Source organism: Chenopodium album, chromosome 13 (genome assembly GCF_948465745.1).
Source record: "Chenopodium album chromosome 13, dcCheAlbu1.1, whole genome shotgun sequence".
NCBI lineage: Eukaryota > Viridiplantae > Streptophyta > Magnoliopsida > Caryophyllales > Amaranthaceae > Chenopodium > Chenopodium album.
Genome location: NC_137846.1, coordinates 26,670,610 through 26,694,724, shown reverse-complemented (window position 1 = coordinate 26,694,724; position 24,115 = coordinate 26,670,610). Strand labels below are relative to the sequence as shown.

Genomic DNA, 24,115 nt, shown 5'->3' with positions numbered 1-24,115 from the left:
ATCATATAGCTTCAAACAAACAGAACCTCATTTGGTTTGCATACAATAATAGCAATCCTCCAACTCAATCAAATGTCTGAATAGATAGCAATATAATTCCAAGAAGCACCAATGGGAAAAGAAACATGGAAAAGTAAAGAGCAACATGTCATTTTCAAAAGAATAAGAATAAATATGGAGTACAATGAAATTTTATAGACATAACATGTAAACTAAAATCATCAGTCTATGCAGAAGACTCATCAGTTCACAACAAGTTGAAAAGTCATCAGAATTATCAAGCATGAACCATTCTCTTTTTATTTATACTTCCCTATCATGTAAACTCACAGCATTTAGTCATGTCTTGTAGTGCTAATATTGCTAACCAACTTTTAGTAAATGAAGCATACCGTACAGTACGTATACCAATCACCAAGTTGTTCTGCAAGGATCACCACCATCTTTTTTTCATCCCATTTAAACTTTGTGTAAGTTCAAATTTCAGTAATCACGGAATAGTGCTTTTTCCAAACCTTAATCCGATTCCTCACATGATCTACAGTTATAAACATGCCTAAGTCAACCCTTAACTTGTCAAACACGTCTTGATATGCTTGTGACTTGATATCTCCATCACCCTTGTTCCCTTCATTTATTTGCTCAAACAACGTAGAAGTAAGTATCTCATCCATTTTTGAATTCCACGAAACATATCCCCTTCTATTAGGAGGACCCATAGGTTGTTTGCCTTGTCTTTTAGAAGTCATTTTTCCTAAACATCACAATGTAAACATTAACAGACATAGCCAAGATAAACAACAAAAGAAAAAAAAATGCCAGAGCTAAAAAATAAGCATATATAGTATCATGCATAACTTAGGTAAATCTATCAGCAATAAATGTTGGCAAACACAACACATTCAAGCACTAAACACTGTCCTTAAATGGAAATAGACCTAATAAAAAATTTACTCCAAAAATGCAATAATGCAAGGCAGACCTATTACCCATTTCATTAAGTAATCAAAATTCGAAGTCTCCTCCCTTGATACTCTTTAAACATCTTCTTGGCAAGTCTATCCCTAAACTCATTCCACTCTTTTGTTGATCGAGCAATTAAAATATAGTCTTCTTCTTCTTCTTCTTCTTCTTCTTCTTCTTCTTCTTCTTCTTCTTCTTCTTCTTCTACATCAATTACTTCCATATTTAACAACTCTTGTTCTACCTCTTGCATAAGAGTCGTTTCTTCCATTTTTTCCTCTCTCAAAAAGTTATGAAGGATGAAACATGCATTTATTATCCTAATTTGAGTCTTTTTCCCAAAAAAACAAGGATCCCTAAGAATGCTCCAACATTTCTTCAACAATCCAAAAGACATCTCGATAGTGTTTCGGGCGAAGGAATGTCGTAAGTTGAAAAGTTCCATATAATTTGTTGGAGTTTTTCCCCGCCACAAATTTAAATGATAATGGGTCCCTTTGTATGGAGCTAAAAATCTCTCACAGTTTGAAAAGCCCAAATCCATAAGAAAGTATTTGTCTGCATTATCAAATATTAGATTAGTCATATAAGATTCAATATAAAATAACTAAGTTAAGAGAAAAAAGATCTAAACTCTTACTTCTTGGTATTTTAAGCCCATTAGGCCTCCTTAACGCATCACAAAGCACACGAGGATCTGATGCGGACCCTTCCAAACTGGGTAAGATATATGTGAAACTAAGATTTGAATCACAAGTCGTTAAGACATTATTACTAAGGTCACCTTTCCTATCTCGATAGCGTGGATGATCCTCAATAGGGACGGTCATCTTAATGTGTGTTCCATCAAGAGCTCCAACAACACCCTAGCATTAAATTTCATAATACATAACTTAGCCTAATAAAAAGATATCTAAATTATTAAAACTATTGGTCATATTGATTTTACCTCAAACCATTTCCACTTGTTATCCTCGGCAAAACTAGTGGTTTGGTCAAATTGCTTGATGTAATACTTTTCAATCTTCAAAATAGATCGAAGGACTATATGGAATTGACGACTCACGGTCACTCCAGAACGAGCAAAGATAGCGTTCTATTTTTCAAATCTTGGGCAAGAATATGAAGAAACAATGCAACTATCTCTTTTACCGTGACTTTCTTGTTGTCTTTAAACCTCCCTTAGTTTTCAACATATTACATAATTTATTAGAACAGCTTATGTCAAGCCTTAACTGTTCTCGACAAATCCTATAATTTTTTTAAGTGTTCATCCAAGTAGCTCTAGTTAAGGCACGCTCATGCTCATTCCACGTTACCTCCTATAATTTTTTAAAGTGTTCATCCAAGTAGCTCTAGTTAAGGCACCCTCATGCTCATTCCACGTTACCTCCTTAAGCCTATACTTTTGGCCATAACATGCACCTACTACTGTGATAATAAAACCTATAACTACTAAAATAAACTCCATATCTTTGTCATCATCCGTTACACATTTCAGCGACTCTCAAGTAGAGACTTCATCGGACATCTTTTTAATTATGAATAAATAATACCCAAAATCAAACTTTGCTTATCTTAAGTTAAATCAATAGTATCATTAACAACTTGTAAGCAATACAATTTTAATCAACCATAGAAGTATAAAACATATAGAAGATACAAAAAAGTGCCATCATCCCTATAAACAAACCACCGGACACCAACAAATCAAAGCACAAAATCACAATTGCACAAAATCATGACAAGTTAGGTTCCCATGTCACAAGAAATTTACAGATTAAATTGTTGGGTTTCGATGAGTCCAGCTGACCGCGGAACAAAACCCGACCCTATGACCCGCTCACAATTAATATAACTAAAACGACATAAATAACAAGAAAGAGAGAAAAGACATTCTTACCCTTACCGCGTGCTTCGCTCTCACTCAGAGCTCTTACTTCAAAGCCAAGTCTTGCAAGCGCAGAGACCTCCACCCGCAGCTCGACCCCGACCGGTCTCTTACTTTGAGTTTAACCAAGTCGGACCAAAACACTACTCGAGTATTATATGAACTTAAAGGTTTTCTCTCAAGTGGAGATGCCTTATTGAGTTTCTACTCAAGTGACTTTCTCTAAATCTGAAGGTGGGTATTTATAGAGAATGTCATGAGAGAATTACACTCTCCCATCAATGTGGGAGAGTTGGTAAAATCAATTTTCCTTTTTTAATTTTAATTCAAATAAAAGAAAATAACAAACAACTAATTAATCAACAAGTGGCATTCAAAGAGGAGAGGTAGGGTAAGGACCACAAGGGAGGGGGGGACCAAGCCTTAATCCCCAAGGCTCCCAAAACCGCCCTTTCTCATTTCTCTCGGCTCCAATGTGTTGTTGCCATGTGACTAGGCCTGCTGCTGGGCGCACTCATTTGTGGCAATGCTTCTGCTTCGGCCCAGCACGCCACGCATGCTTGCGGGCTGCTACCCGAGGGCACTGCGTGACACACACTGTTAGCAGTGCTAGCACGCGCACTGCTAGCTTGATGCTACTGTTGCTCGTGCATGCTAGCACGGCTTGCTAGCCATGTGCTAGCAGCACTGCTATCAGTGGTGTGCTAGCATGCCGCAGCACCAACCAACCAGCTTAAGCTTGGTTTGGTGTGCAAGCTAGCCACCTTGCTATACCAAGTGCCCTTAGCACTCGGTTTGCTCGGGGCATTCCGATGCTAGGGGTATTTCTGTAAATTGTTTATTAATAATTGATTTTACCGTCTCGTTTTTTTATTAATTCGACTCGACTTCCGACACTCGGTTTCGACGCTCCTAGCTTGTTGTGTCGGATCGTTAATTCCTTCCGAATTAGTTTGTCATGTCGGATCGTTAGTTGCTTGGGTGTGACCCGAAGGATTCAGTCAAGATTAAGATGTAATATTAATTATGGCTTAATATTGCGGATCGGAAGAGGCCTCCAACTAGGCATTCTGATCACTTGACCTTACCGAATAATTAGCTTTTTAATAATTCCGAACCCTCTATCGGAGTAATACACATGTTCGAATGACACCATTCCTATCAATATCCCACTTGTTTTTCCGGATAAGTGCAGTTTTTGTGTATACCCTATTTCCTATGTCACTTAATGTCTCTTCATGAACTATAAAGATTATTCGTCATCCTTATTACGTCAAGAAGTGTTTCTCGAAATCCGAGTTTGACTGTCTATAAACAGATGATTTCTAAAATCCATCTGAGCATGGCCATGCATTTTCACAGTCTCGGTCTTCGAGTGGCCTTGTAAACAACAAAGACATGTTCCCTATTATTAGTAGGGGGACATTCCCAGTCTTGTACTGTCAGCTTCTCTTACTAAGAGGACCTAGCCGCCCGAGTGTTGCCGTTATAATCTCCATGTACGGCAGACGTTTGACTAACATCAAAACGGACTAGTACTCAAACAAGAGAACTCACAATACTCATGGTTGAGGAAAGAAGTTCCGATAGCCATAATGAGAAGTATACTTATGATGATTTTTAAATCTCTTAACGTATTCTCATACGTCATTCTAGTATGGTTCTAAACCAATACCTCTGCAAATGATTTATGACAATTATGTCCTTGTAGCACAAGAAACGGTGCTATAATTCAAACTACACACTAATCTCAAGTGGTCATTAATCGTCCATCATTTAAATGACCTTGATTAGGGATAATTTTTTTTATATAATATTCAATGTTCACTTAATAGGTGTTTCTTAATCCAAGACTAGTCTTGATACCCTATTTTGAATATTCTCGAAATCGAATGGACTCAATATTTAATTCTAAACCATAATTAAATAGAAACGGAGTGATAAAATTGCATGAAATTAAATGGTTCATCTTAGTGTCTTACATTAAAATGTTGAAAAATTAATTAAAATACTAAACAGGGAAATCAAAACCAATCTCCAACATGCCTAATTCCCATTGCCTCAACGTGCTTGTTGTGCTTCAGATGAGGAAGATGTTGAGTAAGTGGATTGGCTACATTGTCGTCCGTTTCAACTTTACAACTTCTGATTTCACCCTCTGATTTCCATTCCCTTACCATGTGAAATCGCCGCTTGACATGTTTGACCTTCTAACGTTCCCTTGGCTCTCTGGCCTGAGCAATAGCTCCATTATTGTCATAAAAGAGGGCTATTGGACCCTTGATGGAGGGTATAACATTAAGTTCACCAACGAACTTACGAATCCAAACTGCCTCCTTAGCCGCTTCATAGGCTGCCAAGTATTCGACTTCAGTTGTAGAATCTGCAGTTGTGCTCTGCTTGGCACTCTTCCAACTAAACGCTCCTCCATTTAGACATAACACATATCCAGTCGTTGATTTGTAATCATCTCTGTCTGTTTGGAAGCTTACGTCGGTACAACCTTCAACAACTAATTCTTCTGAGCCACCATATACCAAGAATTTATCCTTGTTCCTTTTTAAATACTTCAGGATATTCTTGGCCGAAGTCCAATGCGCCTCCCCTGGGTCTGATTGGTATCGACTAGTAGCACTCAAGGCGTACGATACATCTGGCCTCGTACATATCATAGCATACATGATCGATCTAAGCGAAGCATATGGAATCTGATTCATCCTTTCCCGCTCATAAGGTGTTTGTGGACACTACTACTTGCTTAGGGTTATGCCATGTGACATGGGTAAGTGACCTCTCTTGGCCTACTGCATGTTGAATCGAGCCAGTACCTTATCAATATAAGTACTCTGGCTTAATCCAATCATCCTCTTAGATCTATCCGTATAGATCTTGATGCCTAATATGTACTGAGTCTCTCCCAAGTCTTTCATTGAAAAACATTTTCCAAGCCAGGCTTTTACAGACTCTAACATCGGAATACTATTTCCAATGAGCAATATGTCATCGTCATATAAGATTAGGAAGGCGATGTCACTCCCACTGACCTTCTTGTAAACGCAAGATTCATCTTGATTCTTGATAAAACCAAACTTACTGACGACTTCATCGAATCGCAGATTCCAACTTCTGCTAGCTTGCTTTAGCCCATAATTGGACTTTTTAAGCTTACACACTTTCACAGCATTGTTTTGGTCGATAAAACCTTCATCCTATGTCATATACATAGTTTCTTCAAAAATTCCATTGAGGAAGGCGGTTTTGATATCCATCTTCCATATTTCATAATTGTAATATGCAGCAATCGCTAGGGTGATCCGAACGGATGTAAGCATTGTGATTGGAGAAAAGGATTCATCGTAATCAATACCATGAATTTCCCTGTAACCTTTTGCTACCAGTCTAGCTTTGTAAATGAATACATTTCCATATTTGTCGGTTTTCTATTTGAAAATCCAGTTACATCCGATAGGTGTGTAACCTTTGAGTAGGTCAACCAAGTCCCAAACTTAATTTTCAATCATGGAATCCATTTCAGATCTCATGGCCTCTTGCCATTTAGCAGAGTCGGTGCTCGCCATCGCTTGCTCATAGTTTGCCGGTTCGTCTCCATCCACTACCAGGATGTCCTGATTCTCGGTTAATACAACACCAAGATACCTATCAGGTTGAGACCTTGGCCTCTACGACCTACGTAGGTTAACGAACTGAGCATTTGCATTGTCGGTTTGACTTTTCACATTTTGACCAGCGTCAATAGATGTTGTTTGAGCACTTTGACTATCAATTTGATTATGTTGCTCATCCTCTCAAACTTCATCGAGTTCGATTTTCCTCCCACTTATCAATTCGGAAAGGGGTTCCTTCTCCAAAAAGACATTATCGCGAGCAACAAACACTTTGTTCTCGGATTTGTTGTAGAAGTAATACCCTTTGGTTTCTTTTGGGTAGCCCACAAAGAAAACCTTGTCGGATTTAGGGTGAAGTTTGTCAGAAATTAATTTCTTGTGACATATGCTTCACATCCCCATATCTTGAGAAAAGACAACCTTAGAGGTTTCTTCGTCCATAGCTCATATGGAGTCTTTTCCACAGCTTTTGATAGAGCACGATTCAGTGTTAGTGCCTCGGTTAGAAGTGCGTGTCCCCAGAAAGAGATAAGAAGTTCACTAAGACCTATTGTTGATCGTATTATGTCCAGCAAGGTTCGATTTCTCCTTTCGGATACTCTGTTCCATTTTGGAGTTCCTGGAGGTGTCAACTCTGAAAGTATACCCTTTTCTTTCAGATGGTCATCAAATTCTTGGCTCATGTATTCACCACCTCGATCCAATCGAAGGGCTTTGATTTTCTTGCCAAGCTGATTTTCAACTTCACTCTGTAATTCTTTGATTTTTTTCAAACGATTCAGATTTGTTCGCCATAAAGTAGACATATCCATATCCACTATAGTCGTCTGTGAAGGTGATAAAATATCGATGGCCGTTCCTTATGGTTGTGCTCATTGGTCCACATACATCGGTGTGTATTAGGCCCAATAAGTCACCTGCCCTTTCTCCCAACTTGGAGAATGGCTGCTTTATCATTTTACCTAATAAACATCCTTCACAATTCTTAAACGATTGTAAATCAAATGAGTCAAGAACACCTTCCTGTACAAGTTTCTTGATGCGTTTGATCTTAATGTGGCCAATATGACAATGCCACAAGTACGTCTCATTTGACTAAATGGTGTTAGCTTTCTTAGTGGTATTATTAACATTATAAACTTGGTTGTCTAATGAAAGCACACATTTTAGATAAACGTGTCATACCATATAAGCAAGACTTTTGAAATAATAGTCTTGTGATCAAAACAAAATGACGTCCAACGTCGGAAGATCAATGTATGGTCGATAACAAAAACTTAAATAAGTTCTATGTCAAGACAAACTATGTGATTACAAGCCTTCCGGAAAGATTGTCTTCTTCTTCCGCTTGTATATCCACATCACTTGGTAAGCCATTCTCACTTGGTTCCTGAAATAGGAGCATATAGTGAGTTATTAATGGTATCTAATACCTTATGAATTGCTTGTATTCAAGCGTAAGTTTATAAAGAAGATACCTGAGGTAGAGATTTCTCTTCCCTTTGCCTTATCTTCCAGGTACATGCTGCATTCTGTCTTATAGTGGCCCTGCCGACTACAGTAGAAGCATTGCATCTTTTCCTTGTTCTTGAACTCCTTCTTCTTTGCCTTTAAAGCAAGCTTGAGCTTAGTACCTCTGCAAGAATCGGCCCTTTGAAGCTCATGGACAACCTCCATCAACGTGAGTTTTTTCTGATTGGCAGTTAGCCGCATCTTCAATGCGACATAGCCCGAGTGGAGAGAACTTAATAGCATGTGAGCCACTTGATTATCCTCCACCAGCTTGCCAATGAGCACCAAGTGAGTGAATAGCCTTGTCATTCGGAGCACGGGGGCTCGAAGTGGCATTTCGGGTCTTAGTCTAGCATTGTAGACTTGTGCCCATACCTCTTGCCTCTCCTTGGAAAGGCACCCTTCTTACGGTGGTTAGATCTTCATGTTGGAGAGTAACCTAGTCTCTTCCTCCACGAGACCATCATAGTTGCCTTTGATGCTCTTGGTGACCCTCAAATTGACAATATCCTTTAGATCTTTTAGGAGCATGTCCGGAAAATAGTTGGAGAACTTCCCCTTCTATTGTTCCGGGATGGAGTTTGCCATAAGTCAAGAGACTCTTTTGCAATCCTAACTCCATTCCTTATAAGCCTTATCGCTCATAACCCCTTTTGAGTAAAAACTCGAGATGGGTATGTCGAGAATGTGCTCTAGGTAGCAATTTCGGAGGGTCTTTCGGAGTTCCTCTTCCGACTCCTTAAAGTTCACCAAGTTCAAGGAAAATGGTAACTTTTCGGGAAGTTCTAGGAACATTAGGTTGTTGTCGTTGTTAGTTGAAGACATGAATCTACAATTGAAAGAATTTGAAGTGAAAAAACCATTCATAATACTTAAATAAGATTGAAATCATGCAAATTTATCAAACTTATTTAAACGTCTTATTCACACATTGAAATTGTCCCCATTTCATGAGAATAAGTCGATTCCAAGATCTAAAGAATCAATGTGTAGTTAAGCATGCTTTGGCTTGTCTTAACACTTAATATTCTAAGGTAAGCAACTCTTTGCTAATGGCTCTAAGCCACTCTTGGTTGGATAAATCGTCACATCTAATGCTCTTTCAACAACTTATCCGTTTTGCCACGACGTGTTAGGACTCCATCACTCATATCATTGAGTATAACCAAAACAAACATGCATACCCGGTATTCCTTACGTATCCTAGGAGTAATAGTGATGCCTCGCTTTGGCATAGCCCATCACTACTCTCAATAGGTCGGTAAGTGTTGTTTTGGAATGGCAAATTTTACTCAATATTTTAGGGACCTAGTGAACTTAATTAATCATCGCAACATTTAAAATCCTAAACATGCTTCTAACATATTATTCATATATATAATCATAAAAATATATCGAAAACATAAGTAAATGATGTATTTGGAAACTAGCATGACCCCTTGAGTCTTCAAGGGTCCTCTTTTGCAACTTCATGGTTTCGTCTTCCAAGAACCTCCGTCTTCAAGACATAACCAAAATAATGCAAATACTAGTATCTATGATTAGGAATAATCTAAATATTAAGGTACAAAAATACTCAACGGTTCGCATACCATATTTAGATTAACAAAAATACATGACGGAACGCAGTCCGTATTTTCTATCCTAATCGGACCCCACTAGTTGCCATTTAATAAAACCTGTGAGAGAATATACATTCCATTCATCCATTCAGTATATGTGAATGGCCCATGTATTTTACAATGATAAACAAGTAACAATGCACAAACACGCGTAAACTAGTAACTAATTAGGTGGTTAATCCGATTAACGTGCCTAATTAAAATTAGTCAAAGTTGTTTAACCAATTATGTGATTAAGCGCAATAAAAATTGAAGCTCCCACTAAATTCCGCATCCGTCTTAATTAATCCAATTAATTAAGTTGGTAAACCAAAAATTTTGCCAAAATAAAAATTTGCAAGTGCCGCTCAAAACCGAGGCCGTGCCTCCAAAATTTAATTAAAATAATTTAAATATAACTAAATAATTAAAATTGACAAAACGCAAAATTAGCATAGCCCTTAAACCCCAAAGTCCCTAACATCAAGCCTTTCGGCTTGGTGTGCTAGACACCAGAGCACAGGTGCCTATTAAGGGGTCGTGCGCACAGTCGTGGCCCGAGCCAAGCGTCACTCCCATAGCCTAAAGCATCGCATACACGTAGTGTTCCCTACGGGGCTATGAGGCGTGCTTGCGACTCGTGGCCACGAAGGACACACGAGCTTGCTGTTGTGCGCACATCATGCCGTAAGCAAGCAGTACACCCGCACACACACAACTACCCCTACGCACCAAGCAGCGCACCACACGTACCAAGTAGCAAGCAAGTACGCACAGCCGCAGCATGCTGCTGCCGCCTTAATGTTGCTGTTGTGTTGCTGCTGCCTTACTGCGCACGCACGAAGCGCAACCAACTTGGTATCCACATGTGGGCTGCTATGTAGCCCGGCTGGCCGAGGGTGGTTTTACCATGGTTTGCGTGCTACACTCTCGGGATTCCGAATTTTTGCATGACAAAATTAATTAATTCCAAATTAATTTTAGAATTAATTTAATGAGCAAAATGAAAAATATAACAAGTCCAACTTAATAAATTCATTCAAGTGCACAAAACAAAAATTATTTCCAATAACTATTCTTTAATAAAATTGGTTCAACTTGATGTAATAAAATGAATAGGGATATTCTCAACATTAATTTAACTAACATAAATTAAATATAAAATTTGAAAAAATTAAAGAGAGGGTTGGAATTATGAACATAAAAATTCAAATAAAGATTCCAGCTTTAACTTGTGAATCCTTGAAAATTATATCTTCCAATATGAGATAAATTAAAATTCTATCACAAGATTGAAACTTTATGATTCCAATCAACTTAATAAATGATTAAAATAAAAAGTTCATACATGGAATTTAGTAACACAAAGTTTTAATCACTTAACATAATTAAAGATTGAATCTTTTGTACTTAGAAGCCTCAACAATCAAACTTTTCACACTTAAAACAATTTATTTGCAATTATGTGAAAATTTGAGTCAACTAATAAACATGAATTACTACCAAATAATTATGCTCAAAAGTGGTCTAAAATTACAGAAGCATAAAGGAAATAACCAAATGCATAATCACATTTAATATGCCATTAAGATTCAAGGTTTAAAAGATTTAAAAATTTTCGTTAAAATGAAAAACCCCTCGAAACAGGAATTTCTGGACAGAATTTGGCTTTTTCACAACCTTAAAGATTCAGAATGTTTCCAGAATATCGATTCCACCCAAAATTCTCTAGTCTTGGGAGAAAATCTAGGTTCTAGAGCCAAGGTTCTTAATAAAACGAGATTATAATTAATAAAATTGAGCTACTATTCTCAGTAGCAACATAACCATAAATTAAATCATTTTTAAACACTTGAAAATTTTTAGTTTTAAAAATAAATGAGCAAGGCTCCGATACCGCTTTTGGGTTTCGATGAGTCTAACTCACCGCGAAACAAAACCCGACCCCATGACCCGCTCACAATTAATATAACTAAAACGACATAAATAACAAGAAAGAGAGAAAAGACATTCTTACCCTTGCCGCGTCCTTCGCTCTCACTCGGAGCTCTTACTACAAAGCCAAGTCTTGCAAGCGCAGAGACCTCCTACGGTATCCACCTGCAACTCGTCCCCGACCGGTCTCTTACTTGGAGTTTAGCCAAGTCAAACCAAAACACTACTCGAGTATTATATGAACTTAAAGGTTTTCTCTCAAGTGGAGATGCCTTATTGAGTTTCTACTCAAGTGAATTTCTCCAAATTCCATGGTGGGTATTTATAGAAAATATCATGAGAGAATTCCACTCTCCCATCAATGTGGGAGAGTTGGTAAAATAAATTTTTCCTTTTTATTTTTAAATCAAAATAAAAGAAAATAGCAAACAATTAATTAATCAACAAGTGGCATTCTAAGAGGAGAGGTTAGGTAAGGACCACAAGGGAAGGGGGGACCAAGCCTTGATCCCCAAGGCTCCCAAAACCGCCCTCTCTCATTTCTCTCGGCTCCAATGTATGGCTGCCACGTGGCAAGCCATGCCTTGGCACCCAAGCAGCCTTGGTGGCGCTTGGTGCGTGCGGCTAGGCATGCTGCTCGCCGCACTCATGTGCGGTAGTGCTGCTGCCTTGGCCCAGCACGTCACGCATGCTTGCAGGCTACTGACCGAGGGCACCGCGCGCCACACACTGCTAGCTTAATGCTGTTGCTGCTCATGCATGCTATTACGCACCAATTTAAACACTGCTAGCTTGATGTTGCTGTTGCTCGTGCATATTAGCTTTATACTATTATGCATGTGTAATATACTATTAAGTATAAGTTGTCTTAATAGTACTTTTTGTTTACTGTTATGCACGTAGTGGTACTTTTTACCATCATATTTTTCACCAAAATTCATTCCACCTTGGCCCAATTTCATGTGACAAAATTCAACTTAATTTCAAGTATGTCATCCTATATGTTTGCTAACAAATAGGTGTTATGCGCCTATAGAGTTATTCAACTGTATATTACCCTTTGGTCTTTATGCACCAATATAATCCCCTTAGGAAGCATTATGGATAACCTGACATACTATAAGCAATAAATCACAAAATACTTCTCAATGATGCATAAACAAAATTGACAATTGATGTGGCGTGGTGTACCACTGTCCTAAAAGACGATTTTGCGCTACCTTGTGTAGTAGTCCTGAAGTAGTCACCCTCTAGAATTAGCACCACACTAGATTTTGTGTGCAGTTACAAACCAAACTGAAACTCAGATAGTTGCTCAAAAAATGAAAAGATATTTTTTGTGAAAGATGAAGTGTTTGTTGTTTTATAATGTGTTTGGACAAACTGAGAAGCAGCTATATATATCCAAGAAAAATGCTAAAGGCCAGCAGAAGAAGACAAAGAAATATTTAGCCCTTATCGGCATAATTAAACATCTAGTAACATTCATCCGTAAATTAAAGCATATTAGTAGCAAATCCAACTATAAATCGCTTTCCCAAAGACCCAAAGCCTGACCTAATACTACAACCTACCTACCACATTTTCATTAGGAGTACTAAACAACTCTAATATATATAAATTTGGGAAAACTCATTTTCTTTCAATGTAGTATCTTTCTCATTTTATTTTCTCTCTCATTCCTCGTTTTGAGTAAGTATAGCCCACTACCAGGTAGGGACAACAAAGGTCCATACCTACGTTGAAAAAAAAAATTCGCTAAGTATTGGAAAAACGTAATTTGCTATTTTAATACTGTTATTTTATGTTTGTGCTTGTTATAATAAATTTAATATTATTATATGTTTCTTCAATATTGTTTTCGAGGTGTCATTTTCCTCTTTTCAGTTGTACTTATATATTAAAAGGCTAAGTGTTTGTATTAGAAATAAAGTGTTATATTTGTATACTGTTATCGCATAAGTGAAATCTATTATTAAGGAAGACAATACTGTTAGTATAAATTAGAAACTGTTAAGCTGTGAGAATTGGTATCAGAGCCATACTGTTAAAAGTTAACTAAGTTGTTAATTATTAAGTAAAGTTGGAGAATACTAGGCCTTCTACTGAGTGTAAGAAACCTGATTTTAAGCGTTATTATCATATTCCAGAAAATACTAGTAATTTTGGCCTAGTCCTTAATTATATAGTAGATCAAATTGGCGAATTAAGATTAGAGGTTGATAACATACATGCTCGTTGTATAAATATTGAAAACACAATATCAATAACCACAACCAATATTGATAAAAAAAAGTAAGTAATCTAAAAGAACAAGTTAAACAAATACAACTTGCTTTAACAAACGAAGTAAGACATCAATCTATTAAAGAAGTATCACCTAGTAAAGAAAATTTATCCCGTATAAATATAAATATCCTTTTCAAATCTACATAAAAATAAGAAGTTTAATGTATCACTCCCTAAAAGACGTACTAGTAATCAAGAAAATAACAAAGAAACTAAAGATGGTCCATCATCTTTAGGAGAAAACAATTGAAGAATTACAAAGCTTGTTTGATAAAAAAAAAGACCCCGATAATATAAGATAACTGATATCATGAAAATAATTTCTGAAAAAGGAATTGCTGCTAATAATGTAGTAGAGGAAAATTACTATGCTACTTTAGAGGAAGATTTATATCAACAAATGGGATTAATGAAACTAGATGATCTAGACTTTCTACCTGTAAAAGTGATTTAACGAAAGATTGAAAACAAACTAGGTAAAAGAGTAATTGATAATAATGATGTTGGAGAAAAAATTATTAATGAAAACATTAATGTAAACAATGTTATCCAAAGACCTAGGTATCAAGGAGAAGGAAGTTGCACACGACCAAGATACATACCAGAGAAGCCTACCCAGTTTAGTGTCAAGGTTATGCCTAACCAAATACCTAAACAAGAAGAAGTGACTCTTGAACCTATAAGTCAAACTGGTTATAAGCTTAAGTTAGATGGTGTAAGAGATAGACAAGATGTTTTAGAATAGTGGAAAAAGAGCATGAGTAGTGTACTTAATATTAACAATGAATGGACATCGGAAAATTTCTTAAACTATATTGAACATAGTTTTTATGGCTGTGTAGAAGACTGGTATGATGGTATAGACGAAGAAGTCAAAACTACATTAAGAGCTAGTGAAACTCCAACTAGAATGTTTAGACAGTTATGTCAATACATTGAGTTAGAATTTATTGGCCCTAGAGCTGATCCTAATGAAAAACGAATGGAATATCAAATAAAGTTAAGTAATTTATCCATCTGTAATATGAAATATGTGTAGAGAACTATATTACGGAATTTGAAACATATTACTATAAAATTGGTGAAAATGAAACAAATCGTGGAATGTTCTACGATAAATTACCGAGTCCTCATAACGAAGAAATTAGTGAAAAATACTAAAAATGGAAAGAAAAGTTCTTAGCTAGGGATGCTTTAGGAAATAGAATTGCTTTCCTAAGAAAATAGATTGAAGAGAAATGTAGAGAGGTTGCAGGAACTCAACAAATAAAGAGATAATTTCTCACTTGTTGGGATTCCCAAATAACTATGGATGAGAAAGAAAAAACTATAACAAGAAAATGAATTATAAGAAAAATAAATTTGACAGATCAAGAGGAGAAACCTATAAGAAGAAGTATTATAAACATAAATATAGAAAGCCAAGTATGTTTTTCAGAAAAGCAACATATTGTCCTGAGAAAAAGAAAACATGCAAGTGTTGGTCTTGTAGGGAATTAGGACATTATGCTAATGAATGTAAGAAAGATAATCACATATTAATGGAAGCCTTAGGTAGTTGGAACTACATAGAAATACTAGAAGACGAAGCTTTAGAATTGGCTTTTAAGTAATAATAAAGGAATAGTAGAAATAATAGAAGAAGAAAATAAGTATAATGAAGAACCTAAAGATATTGAGTTTGAAGATGAAAATTATGAAGAAATAAATAACATGATGGAAGGGGAAGTGTTAGAAAACTCATAATCAGACGATGAGGATAAAAGTAAAATGACTATAGGTCAACTAAAAAGAGTTGAGTATTCTATTAACGATAAAGACCTAGATCAAATGAACAACGAAAGTTGGAATTTTCCCCAGATTACAAAAGATGAAATATTTAAAACTTCTTTCTTTAAAACTAGAACTAAATATGTGACGTAGGGAAAATGTAGGTCGTTATCTAATCTTCCCTAGAGCCAAACAAATTTATAAACACTTAACAAACCTAAATACGAGTATAGAGGTAAGTCAAGGGTCGAACCCAAAGAAACGGTAATGTTCAAGCACTCTTAATTATGCGCCTAAGCTAGGTCGAAGTCAAAGATAAGAGGTAACACTAACAACTAACAAAACAAACAACCAAACAAATAAAACACTAGGAATGGGGATCAACAAGTAATCATGACAATTGCAACAACTTGGGAAGATCATGCCAATCAATGGTTGTGAAGACTAATGATAAGAGCTATCAATTGGAATCAAAGAGCTATCTCCTAATTGTTAAGCTAGGGTCCACTATGAATAACAAACTAAGAGAATCACAATCCAAACCAATCGATAATTGCAATTCCTAAATCAATTGGTCGTGTCATTAGCAATTACAATGCAATCTAGCATAATTCTCAAGGCCTAATCGAATTACACACATGCAAACCTTCATTAATCACTTTAATCTCAACAATCAATCAACACAATTACCACTAGGTGAAAAAAGTAGAATGGCACTGCCTTAATGCCACCGGCTCTTCAAAACCGGTGGCGAAAACATGGGTTAAATTAGGCGGGTTTTTTAGAAGAGGTTTTTGCCAACGGTTCGGTTCAAACCGGTGAGAAAAACCATTATTCCCACCGGTTTCAACCGAACCGGTGGCAAAAACCTTTTATAAAAAAAACCCCCCCTTATATTCCCCTAAACCCTACCCTCATACTCGGCCTCCCTCCTCCTTTCTCTCTCCTGATCTCCTCTCCTCTCTCTCTTCTCTCTCCTCTCCCTAAAAAAAACCCCCTTGTGTTCCCCTAAACACCATCGAAGATGACCACCAACACCACCACCAAGTCCAACACCCAAGACCACCATCAAGACCACGAACAACACCGAATTTAATCAAGATGGGTTTGATGTTTTTGGGTTTTATTTTGGGTTTAATTAATCAATTTTTCTGGGTTCTTGCATGTGTTTTTTGGGGTTTGATTTTGGATTTTAATTCGATTTTTCTGGGTTTAATTAATCGATTTTCGGATTTCAATTTGATTTTTTAGGTTAATTTTCGGTTAAAATAATCGATTATTTTGGGTTAATGCATGCGTTTTTAATTTGGGGTTTTTTATATTTTTTTTTATTTTCGTGATTTTTAGGATTTTTTCTGGGTTTTTTTTCCATTTCAATTCGATTTTAATGGGTTTTTTTTCGATTTTCTTTTTTTTTCGATTTCTGGTTTTTTTTTTCGATTTCGATTTCTGGGTTTATTATTTTTCTGGGTTTATTTTTCTCTGGGTTTTTTTTTTCGATTTTCATTATTTTTTTCGATTTCTGGGTTTATTTTTTTCTGGGTTAAATTTTTTTTTCAATTTCGATTTCAGGGTTGATTTTTTTTTCAGGGTTGATTTTTTTTTCTGTGTTTCATTTTGATTTTTTTTCCGGATTTCATTTTGATTTTTTTTTTATTTCTGGTTTTTTTTTCTGGGTTTCAATTCGATTTTAATACATTTGAATTTCTGGTTTTTTTTCTGGGTTTGAATTCCTGCTTTTTTTTCTGGGTTTGAATTTTTTGGATTGAATTTCTGGTTTTTTTTTGTTTTTCGAAGCTTATTATATTAATCGATTTTTTTTTGTTTTAATTGGTGCAGGTACATTGATTTAGATCTTAAATTGAAGAATCAAGATTCAAGAATATTGATTTAGATGTGTATGGGGTTTTTTTTATTTATATTGTAAATTTTTTTTTATTTACGAGTATATTGTAATTTTTTTTGATTTATATTGAAATTTTATTTATTTATTTATATGTTGTTATTGATTGTAATTTTTTTTTTTTTTGATTATATATTGTAAAATTTGGATTATATTGATTGAAATTCGTCGATTTATATTGTGACGTTCTTTTTTATTTTAGTTGATTTAATTGTAAAGTGAAAAAAGACAAAGAAAAAAAAATTTTGGGCCATTTTTGGCACCGGTTAACCGGTGCCAATAACCATTTTTGCCACCGGTTTGAACCGGTGGCTTTTCATGCTAATAATTGGCACCCCCCACAATGGCACCGGTTCAAAACCGGTGGCATTGAGGGGTTCAAAACCACCATTGAAATCCCTTACTTTCTCTCTCTAAACTACTCCTAAACTATCCCTAAAACTAGAGATATAAGCTCTCAACCTAAGCTAAGATATGAATTCTAATTCTAATTCTACTTGTTCTCTCTCTAACCCAAAAATGGGTATTTATATTTACAAGGTTAACAGAAAATAAAAGAGAAAAGAAAATAAAACAAATGAAAAAGAAATAAAAATAAAATTGAAAGCGACAACATTTCTACATCTAAGGTGAAATCCCATCAAGTATTGCTAAATCCCAACACCAAAAAAATGTATATGGGTTGATTAAGAGCCATTTGCTTAACCTCATTCACAATTGTAGCAAGAACATAACAAAAATATAAGGATGGACAAAAATAATAATTTGTCATTCCGAATTATTTTGGGTAAAAATACCCATGCTACGTGGCCCAATAAGAATGGAACACGTGTCATCTCAAGACAGGTCTAATAAGGACCACTTACCATTTGACACTTGGCATCCCTCAATCGGCAAGGGAAAAGGCGACATTTAGGGCCCAATTCCTGAGAAAGTCACAAAGCTGCACAACCCACCTAATCTAGATCAGAGTGACCTAGAGAGGACACATTTTCCAATGACCCTATAAATAGAGAGATTTCCTCAATTTATGGGGCACGTCCAATTATTACAATACATTCCATTCTCTCACATTAGAGAAAAAACCTGATCTCCGAATCCAAGAAGATCTCACTTTACCTTTTCCGCACCTTTTTACATTCTCCGTACACGCTCTAACTAGATCGTCGGAGGCGGAAATCCAACCACCCGGAGCTTCCGTTGTTTTGCAGGTACAGACGCCGGGATATAGACTTAGTGACGTAACTCTCCTGAAGGACACATAAATCCCTGAAACATTTGGCGCCGTCTATAGGGAGAGTACCTCTAAGATTGTTTTGAAAGAGTCTGTACCACCTCCTATTGAAAAACAACCTAAGGCTGAAGTAGAGGTCCAAACTGACCATAAAACTGATGATGACTATGAAGTCAACACCTATGGTCATTGAGAGCAAGACGCGTCCGTCTCACAAATAAGAGGGAACATACCAATAATCAAGCAGGTCTAAGCAAGTTATCCAGACAGCCGTCTGGACATCCCAAGGTGGCAAAGGAGTGACTCCTGTAACTAGAGACGACCTCATGAAATTCATGAATAGTTTCAAAGGGGAGATCAAGGATCTAATCGACAAAAAGATGGTTGGCTCCAGTAAGGTTCAGTCGGCCAAAAAGCCTTTTCGTGGTGAGAAGAACAAGTCTGTCAGGGACCGAGAGCCTACTACACACCCCAATACCAGGGAGAAGGCTCATACCTTGATAGACTGGACCAAGTTTCGCTTACCCGAGACGGGTCAGAGGAAGGTCATCCGACAGATTCAGCCGGATGGTAGCAAAAAATCATTTTCTAATGCTCAACATATCATCGAGCAAAACATAAATTAGCAGCTGTTTAATTCGGCTTCCACGCCGAGTTTCCCAGCCAGTTTCAAGAATACCTCGGCAAGGTATTCCCAATATGTACATGAGAGCCAGCCAAGAGGCCAGTCCGTCGACACAGGCCCTCATGTGATTGGCTTACAAAGAGAGAATCGGCAGGCTCAGTCGACTCACAAAGCTGAAGAGAGCAGGAAGAAGCCGGGTCACAAAACTGAAGAGAGCAGGAACAAAGAGAGGTGGTACAGACTCTTGCGAATCCATCTTAGAGGTAATCTCCCTCCAGACGGCGCCAAATGTTTTGGGGTTTTCTGTGTCTCTCTGGAGAGTTACGTCACTGAGTCTGGATCCCAGCGTCTTTACCTACAAAACAACGGAAGCTCAAGGTCATTGGAGTTCCGCAATCCGCCTTCGCCGATCAAGTTAGAGCGTGTACGGAGAATGTAAAAAGGTGCGGAAAAGGTAAAGTAAGATATTCTCAGGTTTCGAGATCAAATGTTTTCTCTTATGTGAGAGAATTGAATGTATTGTAATAAATTAACGTGCCCCAAAAATGGGGAAAATCTCCATATTTATAGGGTCATTGAAAAATGTGCCCTCTCTAGGTCACTCTGACCTCTTTGGTGGGTTGCGCTGCTTTGCTGCTTTCTCGGGAATTGGGCCCTAAATGCCGCATTTTCCCTTGCTGATTGGGGATGTCACGTTTCAACTGGTAAGTGGTAAGTGGTCCTTATTGGACATGTCCTTGGATGACACGTGTCCCGTTATGATTGGGCTACGTAGCATGGGTATTTTTACCCAAAACAAAAATATAGTTCTCTTTTTTTTGGGCCATTTTTTATTTATAAAAATTCCTGACCTAATTATCTTCTAATTTTCTGATTTCCTAAGTAAAGAAAATCTTTTTTTTTTTTCATTACACGTTTGTTAATTGTGTCAAATTTATTAAGTATTTCCTAATTATTTTAATCATATATAATATCATCTTACTAATATTGATAGAAATTATGCATGATATGATACGTATAATGTCAATTAAAAAAATTCTATATATATTTCATGATAGAAATATTATTTTTGACTTTATTTAAATAGAAAAAAAAAATAAACTTCCAACATTTCTTATGTGCAAAACAAATTATAACGTTCAATAAAATCTTATCATTCAATTATGGAGTATTTAAAATGAGATCCATTAAGATTATTTAAATCAACTAATAATACAAAATTACAACCTTATATGATTGTTATATTATATTTCATAATTTTTTTTAAGACATTGTATATATTATTAAATTAATTCAAAATCTGCCAAAATTTAAAGATTTAAGGTGAAATCAATCATACATAAGTATTCCAAATTCATATCAAAATCACAACATATCCTAGAAATATCATCTAGTAACATGAGAATGGATGCTACTTTAAACTGATTTCTTCTTATTGCTCTAACCATGCTATTTGCATCACTTTTCAAGAAATACTTGATAATCCAAACTCTTTCCCAAAATCACCAACAACCTTATGAGGTGTAGTATTATTTAAATTTAAATTCATACTTTTTTCGTGTTTTAATAAGTGCTACTCCCTCCGTTTTAATATGATAGTCCCATATAAAATCAATCACATAAAATAAGAAAAGAATAATATTTGAAATCTAACATTAAAGTACAAAAACTGTTCATAATTAGTTTTGCCTTATTTAAATTTTTTGATTTTTTTTGAAAAGTATTAGCCAAATTCATGGGTGGGATTTCCTTACTTAGAACCATGTCATCAATCAACAATCAATTAATTTAACCAATTAGAATTTAATACGTATAAAATAGGAAATCAAAACTAAGTTAAAAATGAAATATATTCAATATGGGTATATCTTTTTGAAACACCTTAAATAGTATATGGGACTAACATTATGAAACGGAGAGAGTATAGTTTAACCAACATATAGTTTTAGGCAAGTTAATTGATCAATAAAATAAGATGTAAGTGATGTAGTTAGAGTATAAAAAAATTGTATGAAAAAATAGTAGGGTTGATAATTTATTGAAAAGTAATGATTGTGAAGGAAAAAAAAATAAGTAATTGTGAGTTTAGGTGGGGACCATTAAGAAAAAAGATATAATATTAAAATATAGCTTTTTGCCAAAAAAAATGACCACATTTGATAAGTATAACACCTATTCATTGCCAATTTAAATTCATATCAAACTTCATTATTACGAAACATTCCAAATTCATTTATGGTGGAAGTTGCAAAAAATTGAAACGAATGTAGTATAAAATTTAAACGGCATCAACTTATTACGCTCTTCGTATCAATGGTAAATTTTATTAATTTATTCGTTCGTTTACCTGGTCTATATTTTCATTAAAGTGCATGTCAAAGCAGTATTTAGGGCAAAATGGACTCTAAACCTTAAAAGGGAAGGTGAGTATGAGTTTGAGATTGTAGAAGATTGAAATAGAGTTGGATACTTAAAGTATGAAACTACACCGCCTAAATTGTCCAGCCAAAAATAAAACTGGATTCAACTCCATTCTAACCCATTCCAAATCCATATGTGATCAGGCAAGAGTGGCAGCCTATCAGCATAGAAGAGTTGTGTTTATCATCGAAATCAATTGGACACTAGTATCAGGCAAAAGTGCCTCATACAAAGTACGGAGTAATTGAGTATAATGATTCGGCAGAAAGAAAGCATCCAAATGTAAAGTTCCTTGATTATGCAAGAACAGTAGTTCAATACTTTCAATATTAATTATTGCCCCGAATTCACAATATTTCTCAGAAATTAGAAATGAACTTGTTGATTAATGTTAGGTTTTCTACTCCGTGATGATCACCAATAAGTGGAAAAAAAAAAAAAAAAAAAAAAAAAAAAAAAAAAAAAAAAAAAAAAAAAAACTTTTATAGAAAACTATCTTATTAGTTATTTATTTAGTTTATGCAAGTAGGATATCATCTGTATAATAATTTGAGTTTTTTTAAACTTATAATCACAACAAAACTTTTAATAACAACACTCCAAATCCTTATTCCTTAGATTCTATACTCCGTACAACTTAAACTTTTTTAATTTATTAAAAAATACCATTAAGAACCGAAGACCAATTGAACAAATAAACCCAAAAAATTGAAAAAAATCGATCAAACCCCATTAAAAACGAAACGATTTCGTACAAATCCACCCACAAAGATTCAACCCAAAAAATTCGAAAAAACACATCGAACAAATAAAAAACAACAGGAACATATATGCAAAAATCCACGACAACCAAACAAGTAAACCCCAAAAATTTGAAACTAAATCGAGAGACAAAAACGAGATCAACTTGATGAATGTGACGGAAGGAATTCCAGATCTAGGGTTCTTCGTTTTCAAAAAATAGCAATGAAATGCGAATGACTAGAAGAAGATGAGAGAGAATGAGTTTCATAGTCAAACCATGAAATCGAACCAAATGAAGGAGGCAATTGTAATTTTAGATCTAGGGTTCTTGGTTTTCAAGAAAACTGAAAATAATTTTCATTCTAATTTAATTGAAGGTTCGAGACAACTGACAACAAATATAGTTGGGTGGGTCAGTAGGTTAATAAATTTGGAAGGAGTAGTTAAGTGAATGTAATTAGTAATAAGGAGTAATGAGTGTTTAGTTGTTAACAAGGTTACATTAATAAGGGTATAATAGTCAACTTACATTGTAAAATAAGCCAAAAAAGGAAATAGGTCAAGTAAAAATAAATTTCGCAAAAAAAATACAAGTAATAAAGAACGGAGGAAGTATCAATAACTACCTATCCCATGTATTGCCTCCAAAAAAAAAAAAAAAAAAAAAAAAAAACAGTTAATAAATAAAAATAAAAAAAAATAAAAAAAAACTATCCCATGTGTTAGGACGGGCAAGTTCTAATTAACCCAAATAACATGGTGTGTACACTCTTCTACACGTAATATCCTCAATAGGAGCAGAGAAACCTCTAACTTACCCTGTAAACTAAATTAAACAGAGCAGATCTTATAAAGATATACGTAATATAAGGTGTCCCTCTACTTTCATCTTCCTCTACTTTCATCTTATCAAGAAAAGGCAAAATAATTTGTTTAGAAGAGGAGAGACATTTATGAATTTTCTACAAAACAAGTAAACATCAATGACTTAGTTAGGATAGAATTAATCTCCATAGACTTGTCCGGTGACCATAAGATTGAGGCCACCCCAGGCACATATACGGTAGCCTACATTCATCTTATACAAGAAAAAGCAACACATACAGCTACTCAATAACAAATGACAGCTTTATCAAATTTATACCAAACTATAGCACATATGGCATTTAAATTTGAAGCATTACAGGCGTTAGAAGGCAAAGTCTAAGCCTTTTCTGTAATATTATTGACTCGCCTAAATAAGTTTCACAATTTGTAAGCATAATCTAGCCAAAAAAAAAAAAAAAAAGGATTAACTTACAAAAAGTAGCTTGTATCGATCATGCCTAGCAATACCTACAAATTGTATGAACAGGAAGCAAAGACATACTAATAATCTTATTATGCCACAAATTGAGACAAACAAATTCGAAGACTCATTCCTTTTTACTCTTTCATTTATCACATCAAAATTGAAGGCTTTTCACAATATTAGAAGGTAGTTGATTACACAATATTGGTGGTTCAATATTCACAATACTATCTCTAAATTCACAGCATTTCCCAGAGTAGAAATTGATCTCCATTATGTAAATCATAAATACTATCATAGAAAACTACAT

General features: G+C 35.4%; 1 pseudogene; it reads right to left on the bottom strand.

The window, feature by feature from the left end:
* Positions 1-997: 997 nt before the first annotated feature.
* LOC145575420 (uncharacterized) lies at positions 998-8,328 on the bottom strand (annotated as a pseudogene).
* Positions 8,329-24,115: the final 15,787 nt, after the last annotated feature.